This window comes from Pan paniscus, chromosome 7, assembly GCF_029289425.2.
Source record: "Pan paniscus chromosome 7, NHGRI_mPanPan1-v2.0_pri, whole genome shotgun sequence".
Classification (NCBI taxonomy): domain Eukaryota; kingdom Metazoa; phylum Chordata; class Mammalia; order Primates; family Hominidae; genus Pan; species Pan paniscus.
In genome coordinates, this window is record NC_073256.2 from 90375342 (window position 1) to 90389930 (window position 14589).

Below are 14589 nucleotides of genomic sequence, written 5' to 3' on the forward strand. Positions count from 1 at the left end.
TTTCCCCATTTCCCTGGGTGAGATAATTATCATGGGAACTGGAAGAAATATTATACATGGCTCTTTTCTCTGAAGACAAACTTCTTATCTTGGCATAATCAGCTCGTGATGATCGGACCCCTACCTCACTGTTTTTATAATAGTCTCTGTTTTATGATATAGCCAATGACTCCCAGGCTGTCTCTGTTTTCTGGCTCTCATCTCACCACTCCTCACCAGTCCGGTTCAACCTTCAGGACTCGACTTTGATAATTCCTCTCCCATGACTATATGATATATCCTACTCTTTTATTTGTTTGTTTGTTTGTTTTGAGACAGGGTCTTACTTTGTTGCCCAGACTGTAGTACAGTGGCGTGATCATGGCTCACTGCAGCCTCAACCTCCCAAGCTCAAGCAGTCCTCCCACCTCTGTTTTCTGAGTAGCTGGGACCACAGGCATGTGCCACCACCCCTGGCTAATGGTTTTCTTTTTTGTTTTTTTGTAGAGACAGGGTCACTTCATATTACCCAGGATGGTCTTGAACTCCTGGGTTCCAGTGATCTTCCTACCTCAGCCTCCCAAAGTGCTGGGATTATAGGTGTGAACCCTTTCCAGCACACATCCCACTCTTAATTCCTCATTAGGTGCTTCTAGTGTACGTTACTCTCCATTGTGACACCCCTGGTGGTAGTTCTTAGGCATTATGACTTGTCAGGCACAAGTAAGAAAATGTCAGCACTCTGGTACCAGGTACTCACAAGCTACTTTTGTTGTTGCTGTTGTTCTGGCTTATTCCCATTCCCTAATCACAAGGCTTCTCCTCAGAATGCCATCTTACCTTGCTAAATGATGGCAGAGATTGATTTCTAGCATTGTCATGTCACTTGCATGAGTTGTACTTGTTATGGGTGTCCTAGGCTCAATGTGCTACTAGTTCTGTTGCATCTGTTTAGGTATTTGTTTGCATATGTACTGTTCATTGGGGCTGCACTCAGCATTGATGCTGAGTACGCTAAAGATAGTAACTTAGTTCTAGGCTTATATTGTTGATTGTCCTGATAGATGTATTGGTATGCAAATGGCTGGTTATAAAGACATTCAGAGATGTAACTATGAGCCTTTGACTACTACAAGGATAAGAACATAATGGAGATATAATGCTCTGTAAACTTAAGAATGGTTTGTACATTTCTAAGTTGGTTAATGCAGTCTTTCATTGGCTTATTCAACAATCACTGGGCACATTAGATGTACCGAGCCTCTTTTAAGAGGGAGAATGAAAGTTAAATTAATAGTTTCTTTCCTCAAATATCTGGAAGCTTAATGGAGGAGGAGGAGGACATTAAGTTATTTCAGTAAGGTGGAGAGGCTTGATTCTCATTTTACTATCTATTCTAACACTTGTAGAAAACATGCTTGCTCTTCAGATTTAGGCTTCCTAAAAGGTAGGGAGGGCATGCTATTGGAGAATTCAGGAACTAGCAATACTTAGAACAGGCATTCAGGAAAGAGATTTCAGTTTAGGTTGGAGAAAGGGATTGAAAAGACTTGCCAATTCCCAGAATTAGAAAGACCAGATTACCAGTGTATTAGTAAGCTATTAATTGAGGCAGAGACAACAAGGCAGAGGTTTACATAGACCACCTATGCCCAAATAGTCGGGCCAAAGGCAGGAGAAACTTGTTGCTGACATCATGTAGTATTTGACAGATTATAACCTGTCACCTGTATCTTTACTTATAAGCTGTCATAATTTAGAACTCTTGCAAAATAATTTCTTAATACATTCTTAATACATTTTCACCTTAAATTTTGTTTTTGAGTTTTACTATCATTTTCAAGTAGCAGCAGCAATTACTATAATATTTACTCAGTGCTTAATCTTGGGATGAGTTCCCTTGGGGACTTATATGGCTTAATATAGTCAAAATTACACTTTTGTTACCATGAGTGAGTACAGACATTATCTTTAAGGAAGCAACATCATGTAATCTGTTAATACACTGCTCTTATTCAATTTATAAGACCACTGTATACAATCAGGAGACATCTACCACTACTTCACAGGTATCGCAAGACAGAAACGGACAACGAAATCTGAGGGGTCCATAGCTTTATGCTAGTCATGCTAGATTCACTGAGATTTTGGCAGGGCAATTGATTGATTGATTAATTGATCCACTCTTTCCTCAAGTATTTATTGAATGTCAGATATGGACATTATGTCAGGAATATGGCTTATTTTTATTCAAAAGAAGGAAAATGTATATTCATTAGTCTAATTTTTATCTAATAATTCCATGAAGAACCAGGTAAGTTACAGTGAAAATGACTTATTAGGATTTTAGAGAAATTTGGGGGGTTGGGGGTGAATGGAAATGTGAGAAAAAGGGAGAACAGCATACCAAAAGGGTATTATGGTCTCATTTGACTGAATACTTATAACAGTTCCACAATTGTAGAATTATGAAATATTTATGGGTACCTACTATGTGCAAATCACTATATTAGGTACAGAAAGCACAAAAACAGATTTTTTTTTTTTAAACCATCAGGAAGGTTTACCTCTAGTGAATTGCATTAAACATACATAAATAAATATAACATGAGATGAAGTTTGTCAGGTGTCTAGGAGATATTTGAAAGAGTACATTTTCAGCTGTTTGGGTATTTGGAGGCCCAATGGAGATGTCATTTGCACTGGTCCTTAATTACTGGATAAGTTTGGGATCCACAGATATAGAAAGAAAGAGAATTACAAGTGAAAGGAGCTGTAAGCAAAACCATAAAGACAATAAATTAAAGGACATGCACAGAACACAATTTGTTCCACTTGGCTAGAGTCGAGGGAAATAAAGTTCGAAATTCAAACTGGGGTCATCTTTAATGCCAGGCTGAAGAGTTTGACCTTTATTTAATAGGCAATGAAAAGTGTTGCTTATCAATGTCAACACGTAATTCGTGGCTGGATTACGCAGCAGGATTTTATCAATCTATGTCATCATGACCTCTGAAATCCAACCTTTGGTCAGGAGCATATATTGATGTCTAAGAACTTTAGGATTAACTTCCCCAGGGAAATTTATAGCACAGCTTTAGATTTGATTCTTTAGAGAATTTTTATTTGAGGCAATATAAAAGTCTGATGTATTGTGTGTTGACTACAAGTTTTAAAATAAATGGTGGAATGCTTTTGGTTTGCCAATTTCTGAAAAGTAAAATAATGACATATTAAGTAATGGAAATGTGGGAATTAAAACTTTCACAGAAAGAGCAAACAAACTCATCATTTCTTTCCTTATCTCTGTTTCTGTGTCAGGCCCCCTTCCTGGCTCATGTCTTGTCCTCCGAGATGTCCTCAGTTGCCTCTATGTCAGTTCTTTTTTCTTTCCATGAGGGGTGAGACACCATTTTAGAACTTAGTAAGCCACACTTGGCCTCAGTGTCTGAAAATAATTGGAGTAATTTCATTTTGTTTCTTCTAGAGGGGGATCCAGAAGGTTCAGAAGTTGACCTGTTCTTTACTTACCTTTCTGTAGACTTTACCTTGTTCCAAGTCCTGCTGGGATAATAGCCTTTAATGTATTTATCACTGTGTGGTGCTCCAATAATCCACCAATTCTGCAAATTTTTGTCCTTGAATTTAGGATGCTTTTACATTTTTTCTCGGAAAACAGTTTTACCAGCTGACAGTCTGAGTTAATTAAGTTCCATATATAAATTTAGGCAGGAAGGAGCGGGAGAAGAAAATATGCAGGAATGAAAACAAATATTTGAATGCAGTGGAATAGTTCAAAGCGCGAATCCAAGATATGTCAAGTTAGAGTGATTTTTAAAAAGATCTTCAAATTTCAGAATACTTTATGATATTCTCTGCCAAAAACTCTGGGTTTGCATCAGTGTCTTTCACCATTTTATGGCTCTTAGTGGTGTTTTCTGGTCCATAAATTTAATATATTGTCCATGCTACCTATCGTGTACCCTGAGATAAATTCCCAGACCACATTGGCACACCGAGAGCAGCACATTAAATGCCTCTCCCTGATTTTTCATGCCCTTTCCATCCATCAAGCAAGCCTATACAAAATACCTTTTATGTGTTAAGCATGCTAGATACTCTATGGCACCACTTTTCAGAATTTATTGTGATAAAAATGAACTGGAGGTATATTATGATGCAGATTCTGAAGTCTGGGTTGGGACCTGAAGGTCTGCATTTCTAATATGCTCACAGCTATGTTGGTAGAGGGACCACACTTTGGGTGGCAAGGCTCTTTGGGATTATCTTTAATAAAGAACTCATAATATAATGGGGTCATTAGGCACATCAAAAGCAAATATAAGGCAATCTGAATACAGTGATACACATATTTCATTGAGAATAGAAAGGAAGAAAGGATTCATTTTGTGGAGAGTAGGAGAAATTCAGAAAGGTTTCATAGAAGAGGAAACTTATTAAACTGGGTCTAGGAAGATGTGAAGGATCTGAGCAGGCATGGAAGATTTTCCAGATGGAAGGACTACATGTCAGAATCCATGGGCTCCATAGACCCAGGTGGCTGGGACTTAGGGTGTACATGGAAAAGAGGTTGGAGATAGGACTGAAAAGGGAGCCAGCTTAATTAGCTTATTTCTTCCAGGATACACATGCAAACACATTCAGGAATTTTGTGAGAGATAGGGGGTGAAAATTAAATAAAACAAACACTCAAACACACACATGCGCGTGCACACACACACACACACACACGATCCTGGTCAAAGTTGCCATATTGCTTGCTCACAAATCAGTTTTATCTTCAGAAAAACACAGCCAATTTTAACAGAGAATTTTTGTCCTTAAGCCATGTTTTAACTTTATAACGTGGAGTTTTTAAAGGAAATATAAATAGCACACTTTGGAGAACTTTCATGAGTATCACTCTGAAAAACATACATAAGCTTTCTGAGATTCTTCTAGCAAGCTTCTTCAAATCTCCCCTACTCTCCTCCCTCCTTAGAATGTAGTTGCTTTGTAAGTGGGACCTCATGTTTACAGATAAGGTCTACATTTTTGGGTATGGCTTGAATAGTCCTTTATGATTTGGTTCCAACTTATCTTTCTAGCCTATCGCTTACTGTATTTCCCTTCAATGCTCTACTTTATCATCTAAGTGGAATATTTACCTTTTATTAATTGAAAAATAAATTCATGGAATGCCTTCTATGTGCCAGAATATGTGTTTGACTCTAGGGATATAGTTTTGAACCCAGCAGATGTGGAACCTGCTTTAAAGGAGCTCATATTCTCATGGCATTGATAGATATTTATAAGTAAATGCAATAAATTGTGATGAGTATTATAAAAGAACAAAAAATTATCGGGATATTACTTACAATGGGAATCAGTGTACACATTCCTGAAGAAGTGATGTTTGAGCTCCTGAAAAATAAAGGGAGTTATCAGAGAGATGGTTGATGGAAGTTGGGGAGAGATGGAGAGAGAACAGCACACACATAATGAAGTATCCTAGGCTAATGAGAAAGTGTGGAGCCTTCAAATCTTCAAATGATTGTGACATATTCAATATTATTTGATATAAAAGTATGAGAGAGAAATGAGAGCTAGAAGGGGCCAGTTGCAGAAGGCTTTGTACACTGTGTAATCAACATAAACATGCTGAGGGTAATGAAAACCAATGAAGGGTTTTAAGCAGGGAACTTACATAAACAACTTTACATTTTGACATTATCATACAGGCTGCAGGATGGAGGATGACTTGAAGGGGATGAAACTAGAGGTGAGAGATGAGCTCTTGCAATTGCTCAGGTGAAATATGCTGATGTTTTGTATGACAGTGGTGGCAGTAGAAATGGAGAGAAGTAGATAATTTCACATACGAGGATTTTGGGGAGTAGTGTGGATACAGGAGACAAAGAAGTCAGTGATGACACCAATATTTCAGGTTTGGGCAGGTATTATTTATTAAGCTGGGGAAGCAATGAGAAACACTGTCTCTGAGGGGAAGAAGATAACTTCACATTTGGACATGTGCTTGATGGTCTCTTGGAATACCTAAATAAAGATGTAGAGTGGGACTGAGGGATATATGTTCAGAACTAAGTGGCGAACTAAGTGGGGAATTTATTAATCTAGGCATCATCAGGATATGGATGAAATCGAAAGCCATGGAAATATATGTGATTGCTTTGGGGGAGTATGTAGAGTGAGAAGGTTGAAAGGCTGAGGACTGAGTCCTGGAGAATATGAACATTAGGTCATGAGCAAAAACAAACAAACAAACAAAGCCTATAAAGTGGCTTGGGAATGAGCTACCAATAGCAAGAGGAAAATTAGGAGAGACTGAGTCCTTAGAAAACAAAGGAAGAGAGTATTTCAAGAAGGAAAAGTATTTCTATGGGTAAATAGGTTTGAGTAGCCTTGAGATCCACATTTGAAAAGTGTCTGTTCTTTTGAGGGCTTGATTTGTCATGGGTGACCTTGGTCAATGTTAAAACTCTTTCTTTCTCCTGCCTTTCAGCCCATGTTTATATTATATTTTCAATTCTTCTGTAGAATTCCATCCACATTGTAAGATTTAGTTAAAGTTGAATCTGCTTTATAAAAATCTTTTTGATCCTCCATTCAGAGACACATTCTCACTTTTATGTTCATCTGTCATTTTATACACCTTATGTGATCTTTGTAACAGGCTACCTTTCCTTTCATCATTTAGGCATACATATCCTAATAATCCAGAAAGTTTTTTAGGTACAGAAACTCTGCCTTGAATGGGAAGATAATAGCTCAAATTATGAGGATCGCACAACTGGTCACATAGAGTTATTATTTATCTTTGCAGAATTTTAAGACACCCAACCTAATAATGTAGTCCAGGGCTCTGGGAAGGCAGGAATTGTGTTTCATTTCTGTAAATTGTTTTATCCTCATTGCTTAGCCCATGATATATATGAAACTCCTGTTAAAAATGTTCTTGCATATTTTCTTTCACATTTTATTTTTTCTCTATTGAAAAAGTGATTTCAATTATGTTCCTATTGGACATTTTAGTATTTTTGACAAATTCTAGGTTGTGTCATGGCATTATTATTTCATTATCTTCACAACTTTCATTAAACATACTTTTTTTTTAATCAAAGTCCCCAGTAAGCAATAATAGAGCTGATGTGGACATTTGTATCCATTGAACTAGTCTGCAAGTGGAATGACATTGTTACACACTGGTATTCCCTTTTTCCAGTAACACTTTGAATGAGAGCCACTTGAGCCATAGTGGTACTTACGTGGGTTTTGCTTGTCACAGTCCCATCATGGTTTCAGATGTCACCAACAGCTCCTTTAATGCCTTTATTAATGTTTGATCACTTAGGTTCTATCTTACTTTCACTTCTTTAATCCATAGTTTGAAAGCAAGAGCATTTAAATTAATTATTCCCTTCTCAACATGGAGCTTCTCTCAATGCGGAAATAAGGGTAGACACTGAGGCTGGACACAGTAGCTCACACTTGTAATCCTAGCACTTTGGGAGGCCAAGGCAGGTGGATCAGGTGGATCATGAGGTCAGGAGATTAAAACTATCCTGGCCAATATGGTGAAACCCCATCTCTACTAAAAAAAAATACAAAAATTAGCTGGGCGTGGTGGTGCTTGCCTGTAGTCCCAGCTACTCGGGAGGCTGAGGCAGAAGAATCACTTGAACCCAGGAAGCAGAGGTTGCAGCGAGTCGAGATTGCACCACTGCACTCCAGCCTGGACAGGGCAAGACTCCGTCTCAAAAAAAAAAAAAAAAAAGAGTGGGCACTGATGCTCTCCCTGGCCTCCGTTTTAAGTTCTGAAAGCAATTCAAAGAGAAAGAGGCAGGTAGGTCATCAGCTTTCTGGAAGAGGTTATACTCTATCTCAAACATGCATCCACTTGCTCTTTATGTTCTTATAAGGACTCAGGTACAAATTAGGGAAAATAAATGCCAGCTGAGGTTTCCTTCCTTTGTACCCCATCCAGGGAAAGAGATCTGACAGTATCCCAGGAAAGCTTTCCATAAACACCGTCCTTTTTAATTCAGCCAGAGTTACATCCAGAAAAACAACCACTTGAAACCCTTTGCCCCTATTTTCAGATTGCTGCCAAAGCTTTTGCCTTAGCTTACTTCAACAAGAATAAACTGTATGAAAGCTCTGGAGTTCTCAGGGAATGTGACTGCCTGCCCTGCTTGTTTAAGGTCATTAAAATCCTGGCCTTTGCCAAAAGACTTAGAGCACAGCCATTGTGTTCTTGGAGTGAACTGTAATTTTGCTTAGGTCACAGACATTTTAGTGGCCAACAATATTAAGATGGGTACTTTTTAATGGTGTTAAGTATAAATGAAATGCAAAGGGTGAGTACGATAATTACAAAATTGTGTTTATCATGAAGATAGTCTGTATAAGAAATTGCTAGGACATTTACATTCATGAATTATTGAAAATGAAACAGCCTTCCTATTATTCTGTCAGATAAAGAACTCTATATTCCAAATGCCAATTTCTTAGAGATTTTATTTTCTTTATTGGGTCCTAAAAGCTCTTCATATTTATCCTGGGTGCATTTGCGGCCATGTACATGTAGCCAAAAATATGTGATGAGTTGTATAATTATCTGGTGAATCCAAGCCTAGCAGGACAACCTGTTAAAGAGATAAAAGCAAAACTACTTTCAAGTCATCATTGCTTGGTTATTTTGAACTGAAATGTCCAGTAGATCTTCCATTTGCTTTGGTTAAGAAAAAAAAGAAGCTCATTTTTTTCTTCTTATATGAGTTATTTTCTCTATAATGAACTACAAAAATTGCATTCATATATTTGCTTTTTGAATATTACCTGTATTATTAATGTGACTGATTAGAGAAAAATAGAATAGATTGTGGTCCATTTTTTTTTTAGTATTACGCTTAAGTACAAAAGTTGAGAAAACATTTCATGGGGTTTTTTTTGGTAAGCAAAAGACAAGCTGATGTAATACATTTGTGTTTGAATAATTCCGCATCAATATACATGAACCTGTTTATCCTCATCCCTTCCAAACAGATTGTAATAGAAAAATAAGATACTTGTAGGTTATATCCAACTATTTAAAGTATGTTTTTAAGTCAAATGTACATTAATAATATTTAGAGGGTGAACACAGGCATGTTTTGGGTATGCTCAATGGTGGGATGTATTGTCTCAGCCCAGGGGAGGAAGATGGGGGCCTTGTGCAGATGCCTGGGCCCAGAAGGCATTGAGTGCTGCTGGTGAGGCAGTACAGGGGCAGAAAACATAGCAGTGGTGGTGGTGTGGGTGACTGGTGGTGTACTATGTACTTAGAACCTTTCAGATGTTCTATTCATATTATATTATTTAATCCTCCCATTTATATGGGAGGTTTTATTACCTCCATTTTAAATATGAAGGCTCTGAAGGTCATTAAACTTGCTCAGGATTGCAAATTGGTAAGTTGCTGTTGGAATTTGCATGCTATTTTTTTTCTAATTCCACAGTTCAAATTTGTCATGCTAGTTTTAGATCACAGTGGTTAATGTGCGCGGTTTCCAAGGATTGGGATACTTCAAGAAGATGTCATTTTTAAGTTCTGAAGAACTTTAGGAAGATTATAGGAAGCTTGCTTTATATGTGTAATTAACCTATTGGGACATATACTAACTCTTGGGCATTTCATGGAACAAATTATTTGTTGAGTACTGAGTGCCAGGAATTGTTGTAGATGCTAAAGAAGAAACAGTGAACCAAACAGCTGCTTCCCAACAACTCTGATAAGGATAGTCTCAGCAGTACTGACTTAAGAAGTTGGTATATTTGAGATTACTGTTAATGATTTTAAGGTTGCAACAAAATTTAAAAACATATCAGTGACATTTTATATATTTGCTAACTGTTGGGAAATTGCAGTTGAATACAAGCAGCAGAGTCTTTAGAAGGCAGTACCACCAAGAATTAGTTATTGTGTCTTTCAAGCTTATTTGTGAATCCAGTTCATTTAACCAGATGACTATCGACTTATTAAAAATGCATACCCTGTGTGTGTTCCATAGTGTGTCTCTGAAATTGTACAGGTTAAACAACCTGATGCTCACATCAAATAGCATGGTTCCCATCATCTACTTGGGTTTCATTGCGTGTCCAGCATGGGTAGCATTTGTTCCTCAAATTCTAATTGTGCTTTTCATTTCCAGCTACCAGCACTGGATAGTTTTATCAGACAGGTAGAAATAGTTTTGAATACACCTAGCCAGATTCCCATGGATGGCAGGTCACATTCATCTTCCTTCTGCACTTCCATTCCCTCCAACAATTGGCAAAATTACATTCGTATGAGTTACCTTACACATTTTCAGATAGACACATATGTCTGCTGTCTCTCTGGGAGCATTCTAAATTTTGTCAGAGCAGTGCTTGGGCAAAAAGAATCCACAGGTAGGAATATCCAATAATCTGCTCACTCCCAACCTGGTTGCCTTCAAAAGGCGAATTATTCTTGTGCATTCAGTAATGGTTTTTACTACCAGCTCTGCCCTGAACAACTGATTCAGAATTCCGTAATTTCTTTCTTAAGCATGGTAGTAAATGTGGTTTCTTGGACTTCTTCACATGTACTTAGCAATTTGAACCTCAGTAGAATTAAAAAAAAAATTCTTTAAAGACCAGAAATTTGAAAGAATTAACAATTCCAGGAGGCAGAGTAAAAAAAGGATTGGTAAGGGAAAAGATGAATTTGTTTTTGCTGGTGTTTCCAGAAGTCCGGAGGTATATTTTCGTTCTCGTGGTTTTACCTTTCAGCCCTTTCTCTAAGTCTGTCAGCTAACAAAATGCCTGCAGTCCCAAAATGTTTTATTCTCTAGTAAAGAAAGAAGTATCAAATTATTCTAAACATTACTGTTTATTTACTGTAATCCCAGTAAATCTAATATAAGTTGAGATAATGAGATAATGCCATCTAGAAGAAAAATTAAAAAATATTAGAAGCATTTTTTTAAACTTTAGAGATAAGTAGCAAAGTTTCCCTTGTACGGACAGCTCTCTTAAATTCCTACCCTTCCCTAATGCTAATAAGCAATATATAATACAGTTGAGCAAACAGACATTCACCACTCTTTTTATCATTTAAATGGCCTCTTTTAGTTAACAACAAGAAAAAATAACAGAAAAGCCCTTTTAAATTCTTTCTATAAGGAAAACACTTTCATTAGAACAGACTTTTATCACAGAACTAGATCATTCTGGGGATTGCTTGGTGGTAAGCTTCTTTCTTACTTTTGTATCCTCAGTGCTTAACATCCCCTGAGATGTAATTCTCCTTGTGTTGTTTTCCTGCATAAATATTTCTTATGATTACATATTGCCCAGTCAGTGAAGTCCGAACTCACTAGTATGAGATGTAAAAGGCCATGAGCTGGCACTTTATTCCTCCTCAGTGTCTTTTCTCTCTACTTTCCCCTCCATATGTCACATTGTGCATTTTTAGGAAGAACAAAATATAGTCATGAGCCACATAATGACGTTTCAGTCAATAATGTCAATAACATACGCGACAGTGGTCCTGTAAGATTATAATACCGTATTTTTACTGTACTTTTTCAATATTTAGACATGTTTGGATACACAGATACTTACCACTGTGTTACAATTGCCTACAGTATTAGTATAGTAACATGCTGTACAGGTTTGTGGCCTGAGAGCAATAGGCTACACCATCTAGCCTCAGTGTGTAGCAGGTTACACCATCTAGGTTTGTGGAAGTACACTCTATGATGTTCGCACAATGACAAAATCACCTATCAATGCATTTCTCAGAAAATATCCGTTTCGTTAAGTGGTGCATGATTGTAGTGAGTTTTTTTTTCCTTTTGTGAAACATAGGTGCCCTGTAGAAAAACCACTTGTCACCGGGCACAGTGGCTCACGCCTACAATCCTAGCACTTTGGGGGGCTGAGGCAGGTGAATTACTTGAGCTCAGGAGTTCAAGACGAGCCTGGGCAACATGGCAAAACCCTGTCTCTACAAAAAATAAATAAATAAATTAGCTGGGCATGGTGGTGCACGCCTGTGGTCCCAGCTACTTGGGAGGCTGAGGTTGGAGTATCATTTGAGCCCAGGAGGTTGAGGCTGCAGTGAGCTATAATCATGCCACTCCACTCTAGCCTGGGCAAGAGAACAAGACCCTGGCTCAAAAATAAAATAAAATAAAAAATAAAAAACAAAAGCAAACTAACAAACCAAAAGAAACCAACCACTTGTCTTGGAGCCCTGTCCCTTCATTTTAGATGCTTTATTTATAGAAGTAACAAGTTGGAATTGATTCTCCTGAAGAGTTATTTATGAGAAGTTTTTTTTCCAGTAGCATCTAGACTTGCATTTTCAGCACATTTTTACATTGTTTAGCTAAGTAAGAAGAAATGTACTATGGGGTGGAAAATTTAGATGGATTACCACTCAAGATATCAAAGTATAGTCATAAACTTAGTTTCAAAGTTGGGGAAAAAGGTGACCTTGGTAAATAAAAAAGTGAATTCCAGTCAAGGAAGCACCATCGAGTTCATAGAAGATTAAATCTTTTCTTTCTTTTTTTTTTTTTTTTGAGACGGAGTTTTGCTCTTATTGCCTAGGCTGGAGTGCAATGGCACGATCTCGGCTCACCACAACCTCCGCCTCCCAGGTTCAAGCAATTCTCCTGCCTCAGCCTCCTGAGTAGCTGGGACTACAGGCATGTGCCACCACACCCAGCTAATTTTGTATTTTTAGTAGAGATGGGGTTTCTCTACGTTGGTCAGGCTGGTCACGAACTCCCAACCTCAGGTGATCTGCCTGCCTTGGCCTCCCAAAGTACTGGGATTACCGGCGCGAGCCACCGCGCCCGGCCTAGAAGATTAAATCTGAGATCTGATTACTAATGAGATCTGATCTCACCTGGAACATAGTGACTGCTAATGCTTATGAATTGACTTGAAACTTAAAGCCCAAACGGGTTTACTGGTAGCAGAATTATCTAGAAAGAGCAAAGCCATGGAGCTATTCCATTAATCAGACCCATGTCTACTGCTTGATGTCAGGGCAACATGTATCTCTCAAATTTATCTGTTACTAAACTGTGCCATTTAATGGTCAGCTTCCTCTATCTGATTTGCCTGAGAAAATCGTCCTTTTAATCTTGAATGATTTTTACAACCTAAGCCTATGTTTTTTGTGGAGTAGGTCCTGGTTTTTACTACCTCCTGATATTTTTTTCATCAATGACCCCTATTAGGAAACTATGTATTTATTTGTTTATAGTCAACAAATATTTAATGAGCACCTACTTATTTGCAAAGCTTTGTGCTAATCACTGGGGATACAAAAGCTATTAAGAGTGGCAGGGTCTTTGCCCCTCTGCAACTGAGTCTAGTGGGAATACAAATAGGTAAGTAGTGCCTAAAATACAGTGTGATTAATACCATGATAAGGGAAGTACAGAATGTCTCTTCTCCATTCACAGAAGAGGGCACCTCACCCAGGAATGGGGATCCAGGGAAGACTTCCTAGAGGAAGTAAGAGACTTTCATTCAAGTCTTTATAAGAGTTCTCTGGCTGCAATGTGAAGAGTGGCTTGGTGAAGAAATGATGGCCACCTAAATATGAAAGTAGAGAAAACAGGAAAGTTTTAAGACACAGGAGTTATAATCCATACTGGTGTTTGATTTGATGTAAGCAGTGAAGGAGAAGGTATTCTTGGGAATGATGCTCAGCTTTATGGTTTGGGAAACTGACTGGATAGTAGTGACATTGACAGAGAGAGCAAATGCAGGGTGTGATAGCGAGGAGATGATGAGTTCAGTTTAGGACATGGTAATTCAAGTTAGCTGTGGGAGAAACAAAAAGATATGTTCTGTAGACTGGTGGGCATTCACATATAACACTGGATATTTAAAAATTACTATGAGTCCCAGGCAAAGTGGCTAATGCCTGTAATCCCAATACTTAGGGGAGTCAAAGCAGATGGATAGATCACTTGAGCCTAGGAGTTCGATATCAGACCTGGCAACCCTGTAAGACCCTTTCTATATGAAAAATAAAAAAATTATCTGGGTGTGATGGTACATTCCTGAATCCCCAGCTCCCCAGGAGGCTGAGGTGGGAGAATTGCTTGAGCCTGGGAGGTACAGGCTGTAGTGAGCTTTGGTCAAGCCACTGAACTTCAGTCTGGGTAACAGAGTGAAACCCTGTCTCAAATAAATAAATAAATAAATATTATCAATAAATAGATCATAATCAAATCATATAAATCAATAGTGGTGGACCTCAGATTTCTACCAGCTATTGGGCCAGTACCCAGGTGTCTTATCAGTCTGTGTGCAGGAGGCACAAAAGTTCACCTAACCTTATTCACAAATTTTCACCTTAAATGGAGTTTGAAGGAACCTGTTAGTCTTAGGCCTTTCTGCATATATGCATATATATGCAATATATGGCCTTTCTGTCTCTTACATATACACACATGGTATTTCAGCAAAGAGGTGATATGGCATTACAGAGAGGTTGCAGGACAAGAGGACAGAAACACCCAGGTTTTAGGCAAAAGCTATGTTGCTTTCCAATAT

At 38.0% G+C, this 14589-nt stretch overlaps 1 protein-coding gene and 1 long non-coding RNA gene across 2 annotated transcripts in view; one reads left to right on the forward strand and one right to left on the reverse strand.

Annotated features, from left to right (window-relative positions):
• LOC117981429 (uncharacterized) overlaps positions 1-14589 on the reverse strand; it is a 76874-nt gene that overhangs the window by 26609 nt on the left and 35676 nt on the right. The window contains exon 2 of the long non-coding RNA XR_004672954.3: positions 5358-5403. This is a non-coding gene — a long non-coding RNA (uncharacterized LOC117981429). The remainder of the gene's footprint in view (positions 1-5357; positions 5404-14589) is intronic.
• The window catches only part of PI15 (peptidase inhibitor 15), a 242207-nt gene that overhangs the window by 19835 nt on the left and 207783 nt on the right, over positions 1-14589 (forward strand). The gene's annotated exons all lie outside the window — the stretch shown is intronic.